Here is a 22585-nt window from a genome sequence, read left to right as displayed (position 1 = left end):
ACAAGGTCCCTTCTGACCCTACTTCTATGATTCTATGAATAATGATACCTAGAAATAGTTATATTCAAAGCGCTGTTCAAATGAAACACTAGCAAGTTAATCCTCACATAGACCTTGAGAAGCAGGGAAGTGTACTCATTTCTGTTTCATCTAATCGGGAAACCAAGACACAGAGAAATTAAGCAAGAGACCATATATCAGAGTTAGTCAATGTCAGAGGTGTCATGAAGATGAAGGAAGCTCCTGGCTTGTATTCCTTTAATGTAGTATTGAACTGTACTTGCTCTCCTGGCCACTGTATTCTCAGACCTGCTTTGAATGTTTACTTCTTTGTCAACTCAGCAAGAAAGCCTGGTAGAGCATGTGCAAACGAATTAGAAAGGAGTTGTGAAAACTTTGAAAAGTGAGCAAATCTTTACCTCTTGGTCACTCTGCAAATTGTGATTTTCATTTATATTTATTATGCCTCTCGTGCAAACTACCACCCAAACTTCCCATTTGCACAGCTACCTTAAAATGTTTTTCTTGAGGGCAGGCCTCTGAGGATCCTGTAGCCTGAAAACAAATCCCCAGCTGACGTGTGCTAACATGCTAACAAACCAGAAGGGCTCCTTTGTGGTACCGTAAGACTTCCTTAATATAGAAACCAATTTTCTGGTGACGGAGAGACAGTTAAACTTCTCTACTGAGATACAGCTGTATGTCCCGAAAGGATTATTGATAGGATTACTGGTACATGTTTCTGGTATTTGTTTTAGCTGTCGTGTTTTTTAATTTAGTGTTGGGAAGAGGTGCTAGTTAGACGGCCCTGGAAAGCTGTCTATTTACTCAGTAAAAAACAAAGTACAGCAAACATAGGAGGATTTATTTTATTTGCTTTTCTGTTTATATATGCATTCCATAAAGATGAGCAGCTATTCTTAGCTCTAGGCCTGTGTTTTACAAGTACAATTAGATCTTGTTTACAAGTTATACCACTCTAATTCTACCAGCATAGTTAAAGCAATACAATTCCCATACCATGGAGACACGTTCATCAATATAAAAGCCATTATATTATATCCATATAACTATTCTTGTTTAGTAGCTGTGACAGTCCAGAAGATATGCAAGAAATAGGATTTGTTTGGGAATATTTTTTTATTGGACCAGCTACATACTACCAAGCAAACCCTGCCTCCCACATGTTTCCATGTAAGAAATGGGAGCAGTTTATACTAGTACAAGGAATCTTCATACCAATAGAGTTGCAGTCACACTAGGGCTAAGTACACAGTCAGACAGCCTGAGGCTGAATCAATTCAGTCTTCACTGCAAAGTCTAAACTGCATAGACTGAACAGATAAGCAAGTGAACAGACATTCGCTTTTGATTCCAGAAATGCAGCCACATGCCCGCAGTGGCCCAAGCCAGAAGCCAAGGGGGTGTGCTAGAGCATGCCTCCTTATTTGGCTGTAGCAGACAGCTTGGGCCAAGGCTAGCAGACCCACCCTTTGAGGCAGGCTTACAGGGGAGGTACAGAGCACCCTGGGGGACTGTGAGTTAACTTGAATCTGGAGGGGATCTGGGACAGAAATTCAGTAAACTGATATAACCTAAATAAGTTAAGTTTGATACAACATCTATCCAAGTTTATCGTAAAGTGGTTTCAGCCATTTTGAAATTGCTTTATGTGCACTGAAATTCTGTTGTGTTACAGATTTGAACCAGTTTCTGATCGCTTATACCAGTTTATGTGTAATTTCTGTCCCTAGTCTAGAAGTAGTACTGGAATGCAGTACAACCTTGTTGCAATGAACTGTGTTTGTAACACTTCTCCACTTTTAACAATCCCAATGGTAGGAACTATTTTTTTTCTTATCATTAATAAATGCAGCAAATTGACTAACTCCATTACAGCAAACACCCTTTTGTAATGAATTTTTCTCCCAGCCTTACAGGGCTTCATTCTCCCCTTGTACTCGGCCTTGGTGAGGCCGCAGCTGAAGTACTGCATCCAGTTTTGGGCCCTACAATTCAAAAAGGATGTGGAGGAGCTTGAGAGAGTCCAGAGAAGAGCCATGCACATGATCAGAGGTCAGGAAAGCAGACCTTACGACGACAGGCTGAGAGCCATGGGACTCTTTAGCCTGGAAAAGCGCAAGCTCTGGGGTGATCTGATGGCCACCTATAAGTTTATCAGGGGTGACCACCAGTATCTGGGGGAACGTTTGTTCACCAGAGTGCCCTGAGGGATGATGAGGTCAAATGGTTATAAACTCCTGCAAGACCATTTCAGGCTGGACATGAGGAAAAATTTCTTTACTGTTCCAAGGTCTGGAACAGCCTGCCATCAGAGGTGGTTCAAGCACCTACACTGAACACCTTCAAGAGCAAATTGGATGCTTATCTTGCTGGGATCATATGACCCCAACTGACTTCCTGCCCTTCAGGGGGGGGGCTGGACTCGATGATCTTCCAAGCTCCCTTCCAGCTCTAATGTCTATGAAATCTATGAGGTTGTATTGTAATTTTTTTGGTGAAAAATAACCTCCTTACCCAGCTTACCTAAACCAGTACAAAACCTGTATTCCAAGCCAGGCCTTAAACCAGGAATGGGCAAAGTTTGGCCCACCGGGCAGGTTGGGCCTGCAGCAGACTCCATTTCCCAGCAGATTCTGTCTGCATTGCTCCAGCCAGTCTCCATGGAGACCCCAGGAGTGGTGGAGCCTTGATAGTATGGAGCAGTGGCAGCCCCCTGCTCCCAGGGTCTCCATGGAGACCAGGTCAGAGCAGCACTAGCTAGGTGCATGGCTCAGTGGGGAGGGGCTCAGCCCAGGGCCAGGGAGATGATGTTGCAGCAGTGACAGTGCAGGCTAGAGCTGGGGCAGAGCCATGATCCTCTGCTCTCATGCCTCTGTGATGAACAAGGGTTCCACAGTCTGGGAGCAACTCCCTGCACAGCCTTGCATCCTGCCAGTGCTGCTCTGGCCTGGTCTTCATGGAGCCCCTGGGAGCACAGGGCCACAACAGCCCCATGCATCACAGCCCCGCCACTCCTGGGGTCTCCTTGGAGACTGGCCAAAGTGGTGTGAGCAGGGACTGATGGGAAATGGATCTAGCCACTGGCCAGATCCACCATTTTGCCCACCCCTGCCTTAGACAAATTTCTCCAATAACTTCCCATTTTTGCTAGTTATAAATTGTAACCCCAAATCCTTATAGTCCTCCCCCAGACACACACCTCTCTCATTCTCAGCTCATGGCAGGGATCTCATTCTGAAAGGTCACCAGAGAGAGGGTTTCAAAGCTGAGAGCCTTCACAGACAACACCTTGCCAATTGTTGTGCTCTGGCTCAGCAGCTCCTTCTGACTGCAACTGGTTCTGGCATAAGCAGAGGAGCAGTCTCGCAGCTAATTAAATCCCAGACCATTTTAAGGCTTTTCAGCTCAAACTAGACCTTTAAAGTTAGCTCAGTACTGAAGTTGTTCTCATTCTGTTGCGTTAAACAGACACCGGGGATCACTGTATTGAAAAAATTGGTTACAAACTAATGTCTTGTGGATCTTCAGCCAATAATGAGCTGTCTGGTTGCATAAATTTTAGCATGTATTATACCTAAATCAAGCATTCATGTGCAAAGTCTAGTGTTCCTGCTAGAGGTGCACCAACATACAGGAGCAGCCCTGCTTAGCTCCTGAGGACTGTTATCGGATTGGCACCAATACAAGGAAAATTGACATTATTGGCAATCGGCTTTTTTTGGCCGGTATAGCCAATAATGTCACTGATCAATGCTGCATGCATGTGTGCAGCCACAGCATGCACGCAGCCAGAAATGCAGCGTGGCAGCTTGGAGAGCAGCCTCCTGCCAGTAAGTCTTGGAGGAAAAGGGGCATGGGGGAACAGATTGAGGCCAACACGGTGAGGGTGGGAGTGGGGCTGGGGCAGAGGCAGGCACTGCCTAGCTGGGGCAGGGCATGGGGCATGGGTTGGAGCTGCGGGAGGTTATTGCATACACCCCTATGGGAGGCATGTGCCCCTGGATTTGTGCTCAGGGCAAGGGCGGGCTGCCCAAAGCAGGCACAGGGGCAGTGGGGCAGGGTGGTGGGCAGGGCAGAGCAGGCAGCAGTGGCACTGGGAGTGGGGGTTGTGGTGAATTTTGGCATGGCTGTAGCCCAGCCTGTAGTCCCCACTCCCAGCACCACTGCCACCTACCCCCGCCTGGCCCGAGCACAGCCCTGGCCCAGCCCCCACACCAGGAACAGGCTGGTGTAGCCCCTGACCCCAGGCCCAAAGTGGGCAGTCCACCCTCACCCTGTACAAACTGGGGGGCAAATGGCTCTCATGCCTTTCCCAGGGGTGCATGCAGTCTCAGGGAGCTGCCTCTCCCCCATATGAGCCGCCCCTGGCTCCATCCCATGCCCTGCCCCAGCTTGGCCTGCCCGTGCCCTAGCCCCACTCCCTCCCTCACCATCGGGGCCTCCATCTGTGCCCCCCATGCCTGCCTCTTCCCCCCGACAAACTTACCAGTCAGGTTCTGCTCTCCAACCTGCCAGGTTGCATATCAGCCATCAGTATCAGCCAAAAAAAACTTTATCGGTGCACCCTTATTTCCTAGCTATGATATGAATTTGTGCTGCAGTCTGGATGATTTGGGGATCCTAAAACTGACCAGTGGATTGCATTAGTTGTTACAGCACCTGAGACCATCCCATATTTTGGATGATTTAGTGAACAGAATCTTCCGCACTTAGTAAGAATTTTTTTATTTAAGACTTGATAGTAATAATGTGTAAATCCAGTTTACTTTTTCAGACTGCTGTTAACAAGGAATCCCATTAAAATGGAAGCTACCGAAAGTAAGGCTATGCATATTGCACCTCTCTGGGTTGACTTCTGTGATGAGAGCGTGGTATGTTATGTCACTAAGATTCAGGTACAGGCCTGTTTTTCCAGAACAGCTCTGTCCTTACCAGATTGTCTGTTAAGTGTCTCCAGCAGACAAGGTTTGATGATTGATTGATCAATTGATCAATCAATCTAAGGTGCTTATGTAGCCTCTCCATTACCAGAAAACTGTAAGTGCATCACAGGATTTAAGGTACTTATCACTCTTAAATAGGATGCTGTTAAAGGATGTTGTGATCATAGCATTTATTAACAGTGTTCACAATCTGCATCATAGGCAGCTTATGCATAGGAAATGTGTGCAATGAATGCCTAATGAAACAGTTTTAGTGCTACAGAGAGGGGTAAAGGAGAACTGTGTTAAAGTAGGTACCTATTCTCCGAAATCTTTTAGCAAGCCTCTGGTATGACTGCAGTCTTTCATTTTTTTTTTTTTTCTTCCCAGTAATTTTATAAGATCGCAAAGGATTATTATCCCATTTTACAGCTGTGGCTTAGTTCAGGCTTTGGACATCATTAGCATGGTCCCTAAATCAGGTGAGAAAACAACTACAGTGGGATGTGGGATACTATCTATCATCTGCTCTCGCTGCCCACACACTGCCCTCTGCAGCCTTTCTGACCACTTCTAAGATGAGCTACGCAAAGGAATCCAGCCTCTGTCTTTGCCTTGGCAATGCAGACTGCCCAACATTGGGTTAGATCTTTGTCTGTGCTTAGTTCCTATATCTTTATCTTTAGAAACATTTGGGATAGATGCCTTTGGTAGAGAGATGCCACAGATCTCTCAGGTTAATTTTCCTGTCAGTCGAACATGTCCCAAGGCTCCCCTGGTTGTTAGGATATATCCAAGAATAGACCACATGGAAATCACAAGACCCTAGAAAGCAGGGATCAGGAAGGAGCTTTTTAGGCTGCATACAGACTTCAACCTGCTTGTTCCTCGAATGGGGAATGGAAAAGGGTAAAAGGAACATGATAGGAGCAGCAATGGCATGAATTGTTAGCTTGTTTGTTATTAATTTTGACTTAAATGTAAATGAAATCATGCTGCTATAAAGCATGAGGTGTCTGATTATCATTAGTAACAATGTCAGTAAAATCTCAGAGCATTAAAGATGTCATTTTATTAGGAGCTCAGCCAGCCAGCCATCTCCAGATACTTCTTTCTAGCTCTTTGTTGATATGGGATTTAAATCTTCAGGTTTTTTTACACCTGTCTTGGACTGATATCCCTTGTGCATGCCTAGACAATCACCAGATATGAACTACTTCAGTTTAGTGTAGAAAGTAGTATAGCTCCTTAACCCCAGAGCCCTCTCAGAGAATGCCCTGCCTGTACTGTTTTTATTTTTCTTGTCTTTAATATTCAGGCCCCCAATTTACCTTAATCTATCATAATCCAGTAATAACCATGACTCCAGGCTTGCCCAATCCCCACAGTATTTATGACTCTCCTGTTGTACGAGAAATAAAGCCAACACCTTCTTTCTCTCATTTGGTGTAAAAGTTGCATGTGGCTCATGTTCAGAGTAACCCTTCCCATAATTGCCCCTTTGCTAATGCAAAGCTTGATACATGCTGTGATTTTTCACTTAAGGGCTGAAAATCCTACCTACGCTAGCTGCAAACAGTGCAGTGGGCTCTATGCCCACACGGTGTGTAGGGAGCTAACACTGGCAGGGGTGGCTCAGCCTTTAAATTAAATTGTGCTGGTTTGCCTGGAGGACTGGCATTTTCTTTTCAAAACGGGCTTTGTGTGTGAATGGGCTAGGGGTGTGGGCTGCCCTTTTTTTTTAAAACCAGCCCTCAGCTCCATGACATCACAGCCCTGTAAGGAGACAGGGAAAGGAATTTGACTTGTCTTAATGAAAAAAGAAAAAGTGAAGGCTTTCTGGGAAAAAGAAACTTCCTTGCTCCACAACTGAGAGGCACCACCAGAGACAGGAGGTAAGCTACACTTTCTGACTTGTGGCTTCACTGAATCTCTTATTGAAAGAAGTGAGGAACTTTTAAGTCTGACTCATTTTCTTCTGTAGTCACTGAGGAATTTGTAGCTCTTTGGCTGGGTTCACTATACAATGCTGTAGATCGCAAGCAGAGCTCCTTGAATCTTTGACTTTCTTTTCATGTCAAATAGGTCAGTAGCATCCTGGGTATAGATACGAAAGAGATGATTTGAAGCCTGTGTATGCTGATCAAGAATGCAATCCACGTGCGCACTTTGTGCTCTTTTGCTGCTATTTTTTTCTTAACTGCTTGCAGACATTTTCCAGTAAGAGCATTCTTGTTGCAGTCTGAAGTGGTATTTCAAATGATACAGTTGTAAGGATGTGTAGTACTTCATTCCTTCTAAAGAGCTTGTTTAAAATGTAGCCTGCTCTTTATTTGTTTAGTAGTGGGGTAAATTGAAATATCACCAACAGTCGCATTTAGTAACAAATGCATTACTGCCTTCTACTGTGCTTTATGCATACTGCAACCGTTTGCTTGCTGTCTTCTTTAATGCACTGGGATGGCACATTCATCATGCTCCAACAGCCAGATTTTAGAAAACCATCTATAAAATCCTAGAGCATGAGACTTGTAGCACATTACATAGACTTCATGGATTACTTAGTAATGCCAGACTCATTTGTTGAGCTTTAAAAGTCAAAAAAGTCATTTATAATTGACATCTTAGGCTCTTTCCCTGTTGTTCTGGGGAGGGTTAGGGACAGTGTACCTTCTTAAAAATTTTTTTATTTGTCCTCCCTTCCCCCAGCCCCCCGGACTGCTTGTCAGACCTTGCAATTTGGCAAAAATGAGAGGAGCTGCTTGCAGTTTAGTAATGAGCCCTTTGGGGATACTTTTTTAAAGTACTTTCTATCAAATATTGAACTTTCTTGTAAGTGTAGCTGACAGCAGCTCTTCATATGGCTGCCTGGCTAACCGTAATGATCATATACTGATTTGGTTTGCAGTTTAAGTTGTCTCGCTCACTGTTAGGGTTGGGGGGTGGGGGGCAGGGGGAGAACCCTCAGATGCATATTATACTGACCAGTGGTCAGAGACAGGAGAGTTAATACTATTAAAATACAGTAGACCGTTCAAAGGTTTATACCAGAATGTGGTCAGTTCACTTTTCTTCACAGTTCCAGGTTTTTTTAAGTGTTTTCCCCCAGTATTATCTGAATTCTTTGCTGTGCTGAAAGGATAAGTGACGAATGTCTTAATTAAATAACACCTTAACAGAGTCCAGATGTGCCACAGGCTATTAATCAATTGCTTTTCAGCAGGAAAAGGGGAAATAATCTTGAAACAGGGTGCAAGGGTGGGTGGGAGTGGGTGGTGAAAGGGAATTTCTTATTCCTGAGGATTCGTCAGCCACCTTTTTCCCAAATAAGGAACAGAAACGTTCTTAAGTCTTGTTTCCAGTGAAATACCCCCATAGGGGAGTGACTTAGATGACTGTAATGTTTAGACTGCAGTAAGAACAAAACTTAAATGAAGTTACTAACTGCTTACAACGGGAGACTCACATGGTAGGTCATATGTTATAGCCTGGGGACACCAATGGCATGTGGAGAATTTACCAACATCCTGCTATGCTACTGCTTACAAGAAACTGTAGACATTTGGTCTATTACTGATAAAACTCCTCTGAAGATTGTGTGTAACCTTTCTTGTTAAATGCTTTTTTGTTGCATGTTTAGATTTCACTGGCCACTTGTTTGACTAGTAATGAATTTGGCTGTATTTAGCTTATTTACCATGGAAGTATTTTTCATTCAGTTTGTTTGCGTTTCTGAGTGTGTGGGTTTTTTATATGCAGCCATAGCTGCAGACCAAGTAAAGTCTATTGTTAAGATTGTCAAAGCAGCCAAGGGGATTTAGACATGCATCTGCCATTTAAAATTAATATAAGTCTTAGTCCCCTTAACTGTTTTGAAAACCTGCCTTTGTAAAGCTCTGTTCCCTGAGATGCCTATGGCTTATTTCAAGCTGTCAGGGTGGTGACAAGCTGCTTACATTGAGGAAGACCAAGTTGCATTATATGCCTTTATATTCATTTATGCACGAACAGCTATCAAGTCAGCATACGGGAGCCTATGGTGTCATTTTAATATTTTTAAGTGTTTTATGGAAATGATTTGGTTGCTTCAAGACGATTTGGTTTCTGTTCACTCATAAAGCTATATCCATTGGAGCCTCCAGTTTACTTACTTAGAGGCTGTACTTGTAGAATCAACATTTTTTTGCGCACAGCAACAAGTCACAAATAATGTATCATAGATATGGTAATTGCATTGCGTAAGTAGGAGGGTAGCTTTAAAAATACAATTACCTTTCAGAGTAATCAGAAAAAAGCTCCCTACATTCCTCTGGCTTTGCTAAAATACAGTTTTGTTTTGTTTTTTAATCTATGAAAAGAATGACAGCCATAATATTGGGATCTTAGTATTTCTTTTTCCTCCAGCGTCTTGGTGTCTCTCAGAAGATCCCTTACAGAGATGCCTTTGAACACTGGTTGTGATGGCTCCCAGTCCTGCATCACTGTTGCCTTGAGGGAACTGTCTGCCTCATTGGAGTTTGTGGCTAGGATTACTCAAAACTGCCTAAGGGACTGAACACCCATTGGAAATGAATGGATATCCTAATCCACAAAACAGCTTCAGAGAGATCATCTTAAATAACTCAGAATTCTTCATTTATGAATATTGTTTTTACATTTGCTCTCTCTTGTCCAAGGTATTGGTAATAGCTGCTCACCCTTCTTACCCCGTGTGCCAGATGGGCAGTGCCAGGTCCATCTGCAGGGTAGACCCAGCCGGTGAACTTGATTTAGTAGCAGAGCCACGCAGCGGGGGCCCATCCAACAACAGGGGGTTACGCTGCCTGAACCTGATCCATCTGCCTGGGGGTGGAGGGTAGGGAGTGGCCTGGCCCCAATCTGGACACATGGAGGTGGTGAGGGAGGAGACAGAGTAGCTCTGGTCTGGACATACAGGGCGGGGCTGAGAAGAGGGAGGGAGTACAGGGGTGGGCTCAGCCCTGATTCCACTGCACACAATGGCCTGGATGGGGCTGAATCCAGCCACGTGGAGCTTCCACTGCTCCCCCACTGCCAAATTTTCCAACCTGATTTTGCTGCACAGCCAGCCCCGGGCTATGAGCAGATGCAGCAAGCGACCAGTAGGCAGCAAACAGTTGCACCAGGCTCCAGAGCACCACCGGTGGCTCCATGCTGGTGGTGACTGCATGCACGCCTCGGGGTGTAGGGTGGGGAAAGGGCCGGAGCATCACAACCCCAGCCCCTCCCCACCGTCTGCCTGGAGGCACACGTGCAGCCATTGCCGATAAGGATCTGGCCCCACATGGACTGCCCCTGGCATGCCAGGTCGAGGCTTGTGTTGGGGTTGAGGTATTTTTGGCACTCGGGCCAAAAACCTTGCTGACCCCAGCCTATGCTATATTATGTTTCTGGAAGAGCAGGGTTGGAAGTAGACTGATCTTGTTCATGTTTTTGGGGAGACTGGAGGTTAGAAGACATCTAAAAGGGTAAATCTTTTCTTAAAGGCATCGTATAGGTTAACTCCAGACTCCTACAAAAAATAGCTTTCCCTTCTTAAGCAGCATACATATTGACTGAGCTCACAGTTATGCTCTTTGATCATTCTCATGTCTTTTCTTTCATTCCACATGACTTAAGCAAAACCTTGTTGAACTTTATGATTTTTTTCTCCTTTTTAGCATCCCCTCATTTTTCTTAAGCCCCGTGCTAATTGGGTTAGCCTCAGACTCTGGTATAAGTGACGGTCTTAAAGACATCTGGAATGGAGCTGAATGCAAAACAAGCTAAGTACAGGACTGTTATAAGGAACTTTTGTTCCTGAACTTTTTTACTGTTATAAGGAACTTTTGAGGGCTCATTTTCCTAAAACAATTCAATTTTCCTTTATTATTTTGGGGGAAATCATTCTTTGCACACCCCCTGCACATTCGCACTAGTGGGATGTGCTGGCCAGCGCCCCTCTGATGGTGGAAACTTCCCAAAGCCATGTCTGTTAGCAGGCTTGTGTGCCCCATCCAGTCCTTTCTTCCTGTGTTTCTGAGTGTTCTGACAGTGGAGCTTGCCTTACTTCCTCCAAATACAGTGGTGGATGGATGTGAACTTCCCCATTTCCATTGGTTCCAGATTCTTATCTCAAAAAGTAATGTAGAGTCTTAGTGTGGTGGGGTAGTCTGTTAGCATAGATTTTAAAGAGAACCTAAGAAGGCATATAGCAATGCACACAGGTACTCGTTACTGAACCTGACCCATCAAAAGGACCATCGCTAAGGAAAAATCCCAAGCCTATTAACTGAACAGAAGGGTAGATTTTATGACCCAGTCTCTCTGTGACTGCACAGGACTACCTTCAGGACTCCAGCAGACACTGAAAAACCTTTCCCTTTAGAAGAAAAGCAGGTATTGATTAACTATAGGAGACAGTCAACTAGAAGGTGTTACAATCTGGAGTGGTGGAGGGATCAGTGACAAATATGTGGATCAGCCTTTGAACTTAGTTCTGACATATTTTTGAATACTGACTTCAGGTTTTAAAAGGTCTCCTAAAAGCAGTGGTGGCCTCCCATGTGCTGAAGGATCATAAATTGTAGTAAGGTGAAGACATTCATGAATGGACGAGCCAATGAAACTACCCTTAAAAATTCCAGTATCATTATGGGACTTCAGTGCAAATCATGAAGTCTCCTTTGAACCTGTGGCAAACTATTCTCTGTTCCACCTAGTTATTAAAACAGCTTTTTACATCAGCTGTAGCATCTCCTCAGAGAATGAGCAACTTCCATTTACTGTCTTCCATATGTAAGGGGTGTTTAACTCACCCAGTGACAAATGCAAATGATGGGGTTTCTCAGGGATCCAACAGAGGTGGTAACAACCATAGTGGAAGCAGTGGAGCAAGCAGCCACGAGCCAGGCATCCACTTGCTGCATCACACAGGCCTTGCTTGCCTTCTCCATTGCCAAAGACCATATACGCCAAGGCTGCAGATTGTGTAGAAGGACTTGTCTAGCATTAGCCATGCTCCCAGTTCCGTGACTCATCAGTAGCCCAGTGGACTGGATGGAGCAGCACCACGAGGTGGATCCGGCCTGTGAACCATATATTTTGACACCCCTTCTCTATCTGAACCTTGGAGTCTTTCACAAGAAAGTATAGAAGGTCTATAGACCTTCTTGTGAAAGAGCTATAAGTCGACCTCCCCCCCATCCCCTCTGCCCAACACCCTGTGCTGCCCATGGGCCAAGGCAGCCCCTTCCCAGGCAGTGCCAGGCATCCTACTGGCCGCAGGAGTCTGCTGAAGGCAGAAGAAGAAAGCAGATCCTGCTTTCGGTGGAGCCTAACTGCTCCCCCTGTGGCCAAAGAGCAAGCTGATGGCTTGGCCCTTCCCTCCACAGCAGCGGCACACCCAGGGCCCGGATGCGGGGGCTGCTAACAAGCCAGGTGATGCTTAAGCTCCCAGGGGCCTGATCCAACTTTCCTGGAGCCCGCCAGCATGTGAAAGCCCAATCCTTTTTTTCATGACCAACATCAAAGCGAGTATAAAGACGTGGAAAATTCCAATGTCAAGGATCCGTACAACGATCAAATTACTCATTTGGATTTTTTTACAAATGGATCATTATAAAATGTGGGTTGACTTATACACCGGATATATGAAGAAACTAATTTTTTAATAAAAAATTTGGGGTTGATTAATGCACTGCGTCAACTTATACACCATGAAATACAGTACTTGTGACCAGAGCCTTAATGGATTTTTGATACTCCTCTTCTTCCCACACCTTTACCTCTTCCCTGATGTCCTAATGGACTCTGGACTTTGAAGTGGCAGGGGAGGGTACTGAGGAGGCAGAGGGCACATCTTTCCTTTTATAGCCCTCTTGTCAGAGCCATTCTAAAGAACTGAAGGGACAGAGAGGGAAGGTGCAAGTGTTTCAGCAGACTCTGAAGTTCCTCTCTCTGAGCTGTGTCAGTTGGCAGAGCCTCCCATTGTACATATACTGAGTCCATCTCAGAGGACTCCAGTTGCAAGCAAGTAACATTTATTCCTAAACAGGACTTAAATCTATGTAGGCCTTTTGAAATAAATTATACCCCTTGCCCTGGTTCCTCCCTCCCCCAGAAAGAAAACTCCAGAGAATGGCGCAGTAAATTTTTTTCCTGCTGTTTGAAAACAATAGTGTTTTGGAGTGTTGCATACTTTTACAAAAAAACATAAATGTTAAATGAGGTTTTGATATTTTATAATACATGTGCTGCATTCCTAACTTAACTTCACTATTAAACATGTCTGTTGTCTGGTGTAGTGTAGCAGTGTACTGTAATGTAGTGTATACAGCTCTACCAACAATCTTGATATACAGATGTGATTAGTTTCTAAATGTTTGGAGAGTTGGTTTCATACAGCTTTCAGGTCTGACTTATCCTGACCATTTGGCCTTCAAAGTTTATTTCAGTTGATCACCTTTGAATATCTTGAATCACTTAAGAGAGAAGTGGTTAAAGACTAGTATCTAATGTACAGATATTTAGAAAGGTGCCAAGTAAAGAGAGAGCAGAGCAATAACTCATTGCTTTTCTGTATCACCCTGCATGCAGAGATCTCAAAGGCCTTTACAACATTTAGCTTAAATGCTGATTCAAGTCAGCATTTAAGCATGTTCTGAACATTAGGCATGTCCTCACTACCCATTTGTCACCTATGTGTTGCCCAGCATATACATTTTGTCCTAAAAAGGAACACTTCTCTGATTCAGTTTCTTACTATATTCTGCCTCACATTATGTCACTGGGGTGCAGATAGCTATGGTACAAGACAGGGTTTGGGACCACAGAATGGAAACAGTGTGTTCCTAGCTGGGGGAAGAAAGCTTGGTGTCTGTCACAGATTTTAGGGGAAACAGATGTGCTGCATCTGACTGTGGTTGTATTAAAGTGTGTTTGCTTTTCAATGATGCGGTTCTGTCTCATTCTTTTAGATACCTCTGGTGTTTAAGAACTATTATCCACATTTTATACATGAGGAAATGGGCACAGAGAAGGATGATGTGCTGAGGGTAGTCCGGTCTGTAACAGAAGTGAATATAGAACTGGGTTCATGTGTGGCTTCTGTCTTGTGCCCTAGCTATAAAGTTGTCCTTATTTCCAGTCTAAGTACTAAGCACTCATGATACAACTGAAAAGGCTTTGTCCTTGGAATCTGCTACCAGAATAACTTCTATGGGGTGCCCACAGTAATGTAACTAGGGCTGGGTGAGAGGGGCACTCACGCCAGTACCAAATTAGGAGGGACACTGGAATCCTTCCCCCATCCCCACATAATCCACGTCCCACAGCAGTGCCCCACAGCGTTGATGGCATTGCCAACAAAATTAAAAAAAAAAATGACTTAGTAAAAATACGTGCTGGCTCCCTAGTGGGGGCATCAGTCCTCATGGCCGCTGCAACCCAGCCTTGTAGCCCACGGGGGTGGGGGAGCCACTAGTGCAAAAAGGAGCAGTCAAGATGGTGACTGCCCCCCACCCCATCCATCAGCACTGACTGGCTGAGAGGGCTACCCATCATATGGCCTCATTCCTCTCTATCAGTTAGTGGCTAGGGGTAGGGCTGCATGACAGACAGTCCTCTTGGTCAATCAGACTTGGCGGGGGGGAGGAGGGGGGAGAGAGGCCTGCTGTGATAAGCCCACAAAAATGGTAGCCAGTGCTGTGATCAACCCAAGAAATGGTCCATTTGCTGCCTTGATTTGGGTAGGTCCCTAGTTATTGCCACTGGGTGCCCAGTCTTGCCAAATGTATCTCTGGGTAGGGTGGAGGAGGCAGCGGCAAGCATACCATTAATAGGGGCTTCCAAAAGGGGGGTGTATTTACTTTATATGCAGCTTCAGTTGCTTAGTAATGTTGGTCCCTAGCCAGTTTGTCCTACAGGGCTAATACTAATAAGTGTACTAATAGACATTATGATGTAAATGCCTTATTCCCATGGCAACTACTTCTGTGAAGTAAAATAAGGGGTTTGCTGATTTCTTTGGGGATGGAGAGGGGGCTGGTTTGATTTGGTTTCTGGTGCACTTTTCCACTTAGAGTGGGGAACTTTAAATATAAATATGGTGGTGTTATCATCTCAGACCTTACCAGCTAAATGGGATTGGACCTAACTGGACTTGGTTTTGTGGAGATTTGGGGGTAGTTCTTGGGGAGCAGTGCTGAAAGTTCATTAAAGAGCATTCTCCCCTTTTGCATATTGCCAAACCAATGGTAGAGCATGGTGCTGAAGGCTCCATTTTTATGGGACTCTTTTATTTTGCTTCATGCCTCAGGATCCACTGCCAATGAATAACGCCTGTATGTGAAGTCTCAGTACATTTAAATGTACTCTACACAAGTTGTAACAGTTGTCAGTAGTTGGACCCCAGTACAAGATTATGGCCTGGAAATATAAAGAGGAGGTTCTCCCAGTTTCCACTGTACTCTGTGTAAAAGACATGTTACCCCTTATGGCATGCCCAAGTTTCTATTTACATAACTGTTCTGGATTTAAATCCCACCCTAAACTTTTGTTTCATTCCTCCTCTTCGAAAACTGTATTCCAGTAGAGTGTGTCCTGTGTAAAGTGCATGTCACTATAAACAGCTTAGACCGTTGATTCTCCAGCCCTGTGCTGAGGAGCCCTGGGGTTCTGCAAGATCCTTTGAAGGGTGCAGTGAGGTATGAGCAGATGGGCAGAAAAGTGCAGGCGTAAGCTTGTCCCTGCCTGGCCCTTCCTCCACACCCATTGCCTGGCCTCTCTACGAGGAAATAAGCATTCCAATAACAAATACGATTTGTTATAGAAATCAGGCACAAAAGTTCTGGAGGGTGTCTTGAGTCTACTGAGGGGTGCCTTGAGTTGAGAGGTTGAAAGCCACTGGCTGAGAATGAGAAGTGCAAAATATCAGTGCAGTTCTCTGACTCCTTGAATTTTTTAGACCACTCTTTGAATTTTTAAGCTCAGAAGCAGATGTTATGGACAAATTACTGAAAATATATATATTTAGAATTGAAAATACTAACAGTTCTACAATCAGAGCAGTAATCAGTAGCCACCATTGCATGGCATGTATTAATATTTAATGTGCTTTCATTATCCGTAAGCCTAATGGTATCTCTGCAACAGTGTTTTTGGTTTACTTCCCATCCCTTCACGTACCACATGGGTGAAGAGGAAAGGACTTGTGAAACAATAAAGATAAATGACAAAAAGGCAATAATATTGACCCATATATTAGTTGTTTGATTTACTTTCAAATCATTGCAGAAACAAAAGAATACTAGGACTGGAGTGTAGACTGAAGAAACTTTTGAAGAGAAAACTGGAAAAATATAATCCAGCCACAGTGGCACGCGTGTTTCTTAGGCATGCATACGTTGCTGTAATTCAGTTGCACATTTGGGCTGTGACAAGAAAGCATAAGAGTGGATAACCAGAGAACAAGTTCTAAATACAAGTTGGTTTTGTGTCTGAAGTCCTTCTGTCATCGTCTTTATTATCTCTTGCATCTCTTTTGGCTCCTAGAAGCTTCCACTTCCTTTAGTGCTGTGTGTGATACCCTGCTATAAGGTTCTTCAAAGGGCCTACTTCTCTGGCTGTCTGTAGAAAAAAGGAGGGGGGTGGCTTTTAATAATGTAAAACAGTGTCATGCTTTGAAAGTTTCAATCCCAGCTTCTTGCAAGTTCAGGTTTGCAGCTTGATTTCTACATTTGACAAAAAACTAAAGTAACTTCAAATAGAATACAGCTATGGCTTAACTCCTTGCTTTCCAGTTGGAAAGCACTTTGCCAGGCCATGGGCTGAGTACAGAAACTGTGATGATGTGCAGGTATTCCTTATACATTCACAGATTCATCAACTTTCCTATTTTGGCTGGACCTACAAAGACCATGCCTGGTGGCTGACTCTCCCAGCTCAAAGTCTGGTACCTGCTTCTCCATTGCGCAGGCTTTTTATACTTGTGCAGTAAGTCTTCCAATACATGAGAAGGAGGGACTGCTAAAAATGACCATACTTGTGCAAAATGTGTGTGACATGCCACCATCTGGGAATGGCAAAAATTTAGAAACACTTTTTATAGCAGTGTGAATGAATACGAGACAAAAGCAAAGGAGTTATTGGTGTCCTGCTTTCAGATTGACTGTTGATTTATCCAAAAATGTAGAAGATGGGAGAAAATAAGGAGATTTCAGAAAGGCATATAAGCAGTGTGTGGGGGGTGGGAGCTACCAATCGCAACTTGCCCCTTTATTAATCTAATTCCTACCACCTGAGCTACCATCATCTTGTTGCCACTGTCCCTGAGGTATTGAGGAACCTCTTGCCAGATACACACGTTAAATTTTTACTGGGATAAGTGATCAGAAACCGATCTATACCTTAACATAACAGAAGTTCGGCGCACACAGACTGGTTTAAAAATGGCAGAACCCCCAAGATTTGCCTCCCCACCAAAGGTCAGACGTGTGTTCTGTTCACTACCAATCTAAACTACACCACTTACAGAAAGCTGCCTGACTCGGATCAATTCAGCCTTGGGCATTTTTAATGTCTGTACATAGCCTCAGGGAGCAAACTGAGCAGCACAGATAGCAGGCAACTGGCTTTTTAACAAGTACCCAAATCTGTTCCTCACAGCTTATTGCTACAGCAAGGTAGGAAAGAATCAGAAGGGAGGCGGGGATGGCAGCAGGAGAGACACAGAAATTGGGGAAGAAATGAGGCATCAGGAAAAATGCAGCAATGGCATGGGTGCAGAAAGATGAACATGCATATCCCTCTCAAGAACTGAGATGAGGGAGAAATCGCTTAAAGAGGCCACAGCAGTGGCAATGGGGCTGTCATTTTTCTCTGGACGTAACAGAGCTGAGTGCTGAAGGCTGCTGGGTTCCCCTCCAAAACATACCCATGCCAGAGGACCAGTTTGGCATGGAGGACTCGAGTACTGCATAGGGCAGTTGTTCTCAACGTTTTTAGATTCAAGGCACCCCTCCATAACTTTTCTAAATTTAGTAGCACCTTATAATAATATAGGCACCCCCATATTTAGAAACACCCTCAAAATAGTAGAACAATTCCTCTGTTGCAAAGAACTTAAGAAAGACCACAACCGGTCAGAGTAGTTTTGACACTTTGGATTTCTATTTGAAATCTCAGGATTTATCTTGTGCACACATCTATGCACGATTCACACTTAACAGTGCTGATATTGTGCAGCACCCTTAAGGATCTCATGATATGCCAAAGTGCCGTGTCACTCTGGTTGAGTTTCACTGGCGTAGGGAATTTTTGGCCTTTGGGCTAGTAACAGCTGAACTGGACAGTTACTGGTTTTTATTTTTTTTTCATAGAAGGCATTTTTACTAACCCAGAAGTTACAAGTTTATTTTATGGGTCTCTCTTGGTTCTCAGTTAGTACATCCCTGTACTATAAATCCCTGTACCCGTGTACTACCAATGTAGCTTTCTCAGATCACCCTATTCCTATACAAAGATGAAAGTACTTGAAAGAAATTCCTACAGTTTTACTTTTTTCTTTTTTTTTAATAGCCACAGAAGAATTTTGACTTTAATTTTCAGAGAGAAGAGATCTAGTGTAGCTGCTCCCATAGCAATGACTATATCTAATCGGATAGTATAGCAAATTCTCCATAGGCAGACTGTGTTTATATTTTTAGAATAAGAGAATATAACTGGCTATAAAAAGATCAGGTCATTGCTCACCTATAGAGAATTGTTACCTATTTGCATACCAGGATTTTTGTGGAAGGTAATCTGTGTTATTGGAGAGATGGAAAGCTGGCTGCACAATGGAAGTTTTTGACACTTATTATTCAGGCCACAATATTACAGTTAAGCTGTGGAGACAGGTTTAGAAAATAACCTTTTCTATAATACATACTGATCATTAAAGTATTCAGAATGATTTTTTTTTCTCAAGCCCGCTTCTCTCCATCCATAATTTATCATACCAACAAAAGAAAATTGGATTTTGATTTGATAAAAGGACACTGTTACATAGTGCATGGGGAAGCAGTCATTTGTAGCTCAGTTGGAAATGAAGGGAATATTGCTAAGCCCTTCATATGCTTTCCAAGCAAATGGGATCACTGCATCTTAATTTTAATGGATAAAAAACAGGCAGCTGAAGAAGTGCTCAGCAGGTTTCTTCCACCTGCTCCATAGCTAGCAAGTCACTAGTTTATACATTGTGTTCCTTGGAGATCGTGTCACGATATATATTGCTTCATTTTGTTTTTGCTGTTGTGTATTCTTTGGCTGTAAGCTGTGGTTTCTGAAGTGCTTAGAAGGCAAAAAACCCAACTTTTCAAAACAAAAACTTGTCAAGATGCCTGTCTCGGCAACTGAATTGAGTCACTCCAGAATCCAGATAGCTATTGGAAAATAATATTACTTTTGACACCCAAATATAGTGGATTTCAGTCATTAAGAGGTGTTTCTGTCAGTGTATTAAAAGACTGTACCAGTCTGTCCCTGTGACATTGCAGTAATGTTTTTTTGTGCTGCCATATAGAAGTAGGTTTCAGTCCTTGTACATAAGGGGCAAGAATTAGGAGTAAAACAGAGCAGAATTTTTAAAAAAATTTTAAACTGATTTCAGAATTTTTTAAGTTTGTTCACTAAATTAGAAACTTTTTAATAACTGTTTCATTTGCTTTGACACAAAAACAATTTAAAATTTCGGGTCTTTTTTCATGAAAACAGTTGTCAAGAGCTGAGGAGCTCTGGCTAAGAGTGCCTCAGATTTATCAGCAGCATCTCTGTTACTTTATTCTTTTCCCTGCTTCCACTGTTTTAGACCAGTGGTCTTCAATGTGTGGTCTGCGGACCCTTGGGGGTTCATAGACTATGTCTAAGCCTCTAAGGGGTTCACAAAAGATGATTATGATCAATCAAAAGTATGTGAATACCCTCACTTAAAATTCAAAGGGATCCATATCTCCGTTTGAAAGTTCCGAAGGGGTTCATGACCCCATTAAAACAAATTTAAGGATGTGCAAATTTAAAAAAGGTTAAACTGCTGCTTTAGACCTTCCCCAGGACCTTCAACCTGCTCCTTTTACCTTCTCAACACTCAGCTGTTTGTTTAGTTACTAACAGAGTAGGTTTCCCTATTATTTTGCTTATTTCCTTATATCCAGATTCATTGACTTCCTCTCCAAAGTGCAAAATTCAAATCTATTCCTTCAAACTGGCTTGTTCACAATAAAACCAGTGAAAAAAGCAAGTCCAACTTGGCTGTGGTTCAAGCACAGGAGAGAGGGTGCGGAACATATCTATATCCATTTCCAAATGCTAGGGACTGCTCAAGCACCAGAGGGATAATGTCACATAAGAAACTGTAAGATAGGTAGACAGATATGGCTGTGTGAGGTGGGAACAGCCAAGACAGTTGGGCTAATATTCCTTTAGCTGTGTTTCACTTCACTGCATTTGGTCCTTTTCATCCAGTATTCATTCATGGTGTTGCTGAAGTTCTCTCAGCCAGTACTGTAAGTAAGCAGTATAAAAGATGTCATCAAATTAACAGCAGACAAAGCATTAAGCTTTCAGAAATTGCTGGGGGAATAAGGGGCAAGAAGCTGATCCCAGAAGCATTTACTCACATGCACACTCAGGTTCTCTCTCCTGCTCCATCCCCATGGATTTTGCATTCTTGTCTGCACAATGTGAAAGCCTTCTAATATATCCTGTTTCTTGCTACATGGAAGTCCTGGTCCCTGCTCCCAAAACTCATGCATTTTAAATTAAAATATATTGGTTCTGTTCTCTGCATTGATGATGATTTCTCTTTTTCAGATAGAGTCTTTCCTCATAAGTAAATATCCAAACCACTGGGATGGAGTGGCATGGTTTCAAAGGAAAAGCAAAAATTCCACCACCCAGGCATCTAACCCTAGTTTTAACTCCCAAATTTTAATTCACTTTTCCAGTATTCCAGGAGAGTACCCTAACCATCAGTATGTGCCATGCACTGATTGGTGTTTTGTATTAAGCAGCCATTGACTAAATATGCTGGGGACTTTTATTGAATTCCCTTGAACATGAGCTAACTAGTTCAATTTGGCCAGAGAGATGAGCCGCTCCCATTGCTCAGGAACATAATAGTGAAACTACTTGCCCACTACCTTGCAGCGCCATCGAAAAAGGGAGCCTGACCAGCCAGAGCCACACTCCAGCTGCCAGCCAATGTGGCTGCAGCTTCCCTGGCCCCCAGGACTCCAAGTGAGGCCGGGGCCAGCAACTGGCCTCCCCTACCCCACCCAGTGTAACCTGCCATGCACCAGAGGGTGCATGGCATGGGCATTCCCAGGGGACAACTAGCAGTGGCACAAGGTGTCCCACTGCTGATTGTCCCCAGGGACCCAAATGTCTGGACGCGGCCTTGCTGTCTCCCTCTTAGGTTTTATGAATGACGAATTATTTTCTCCACGGTGGCAAAGCTTTTGCTGGAGAGATGACAGCACCTCTGTGTACTCGGAAAGTATAGCCTATAAGTCACTTCCCTGGCAGGCAGCAAGGCCCTGATAACCTGATAATAGCAATAGAATCATAGAAAGTAAGGGTTGGAAGGGATCTCAGGAGGTCATCTAGTCCAACCCCTTGCTCAAAGCAGAACCAGCCCCACCTAGACCATCCCAGCCCAAGCTTTGTTTAGCTGGGTTCTGAAAACCCCCAAGGATGCAGCTTCCACCATCTCTGGATAACCTGTTCCAGTGTTTTACTATCCTTCTAGTGAGGAAATTCTTCCTAATATCTAACTTACACTTACCTTGCTGCAACCTGAGACCATTGCTCCTTGTTCTGTTATCTGCCACCACTTAGAATAGCGCAGCTCCATCCTCTTTCAACCCCCTCTTCAGGCAGTTGAAGACTGGTATATTAAGTCTCCTCTCAGTCTCCTCTTCTCTAGACTAAATAATCCCAGTTCCCCCAGTCTTTTCTCATAAGTCATGTGCTCCAGCCCCCGAACCATTTTTGTTGCTCTCCGCTGGACTTTCTCCAATTTGTCCACATCCTTTTTGTAGTGAGGGGCCCAAAACTGAACACGTTACTCCGGATGCGGCCTCATCAACCGGCCACGGCACTACATCCAGCGATCCCACTCCCCATCCAGTGCTCGCAGGGGGGGTACAAAAGCTCCCTCTTGCCCCCCTGCCCATCGCCTAAACAGGGAGTGTGGCAAGTCATGGGGTGCACCAGCACTCTTGGGGGGTACACATGCACCCCCTACGTGTCGCCACTCATGCTGACTGTTCCTAATCACCCTTTTCTCCTCCAGGTGCTTACAAATGGATTCCTTGAGGTTCTGCTCCATGATTTTCCAGGGACTGAGGTGAGGCTGACTGGTCTGTAGTTTCCTGGATCCTCCTTTTTTAAATATGGGCACTATGTTTGCCATTTTCCAATCATTCAGGACCTCTCCTGATCGCCTTGAGTTTTGAAAGATGATGGCCAGTGGCTCTGCGATCACATCAGCCAACTCCCTCAGCACCCTCGGGTGCATCCTATCTGGGCCCTGGATTTGTACACATCCATCTTTTCTAAGTAGTCTCTAACCTGTTCTTTCACTACTGAGGGCTGCTCAGCTC

At 44.0% G+C, this 22585-nt stretch overlaps 1 protein-coding gene across 4 annotated transcripts in view; it reads left to right on the top strand.

The window, feature by feature from the left end:
* The window catches only part of LOC109297363 (A-kinase anchor protein 2-like), a 557784-nt gene that overhangs the window by 482279 nt on the left and 52920 nt on the right, over positions 1 to 22585 (top strand). The window contains exon 1 of one of the 4 annotated variants that reach the window (XM_019517065.1): positions 6698 to 6841. The exons of the other annotated variants lie outside the window; for them this stretch is intronic. The gene's annotated coding sequence lies outside the window, so the exon portion shown is untranslated. Of the gene's footprint in view, positions 1 to 6697; positions 6842 to 22585 lie in introns of those variants that run through there. 4 annotated transcript variants of the gene reach the window in all.

The sequence above is a fragment of the Gavialis gangeticus genome, unplaced genomic scaffold, assembly GCF_001723915.1.
Source record: "Gavialis gangeticus isolate Ggan-Ray unplaced genomic scaffold, GavGan_comp1, whole genome shotgun sequence".
NCBI classification, from domain to species: domain Eukaryota; kingdom Metazoa; phylum Chordata; order Crocodylia; family Gavialidae; genus Gavialis; species Gavialis gangeticus.
The sequence above is the reverse complement of the archived record's forward strand: the minus strand, read 5'-3'. Positions and strand labels throughout refer to the sequence as shown.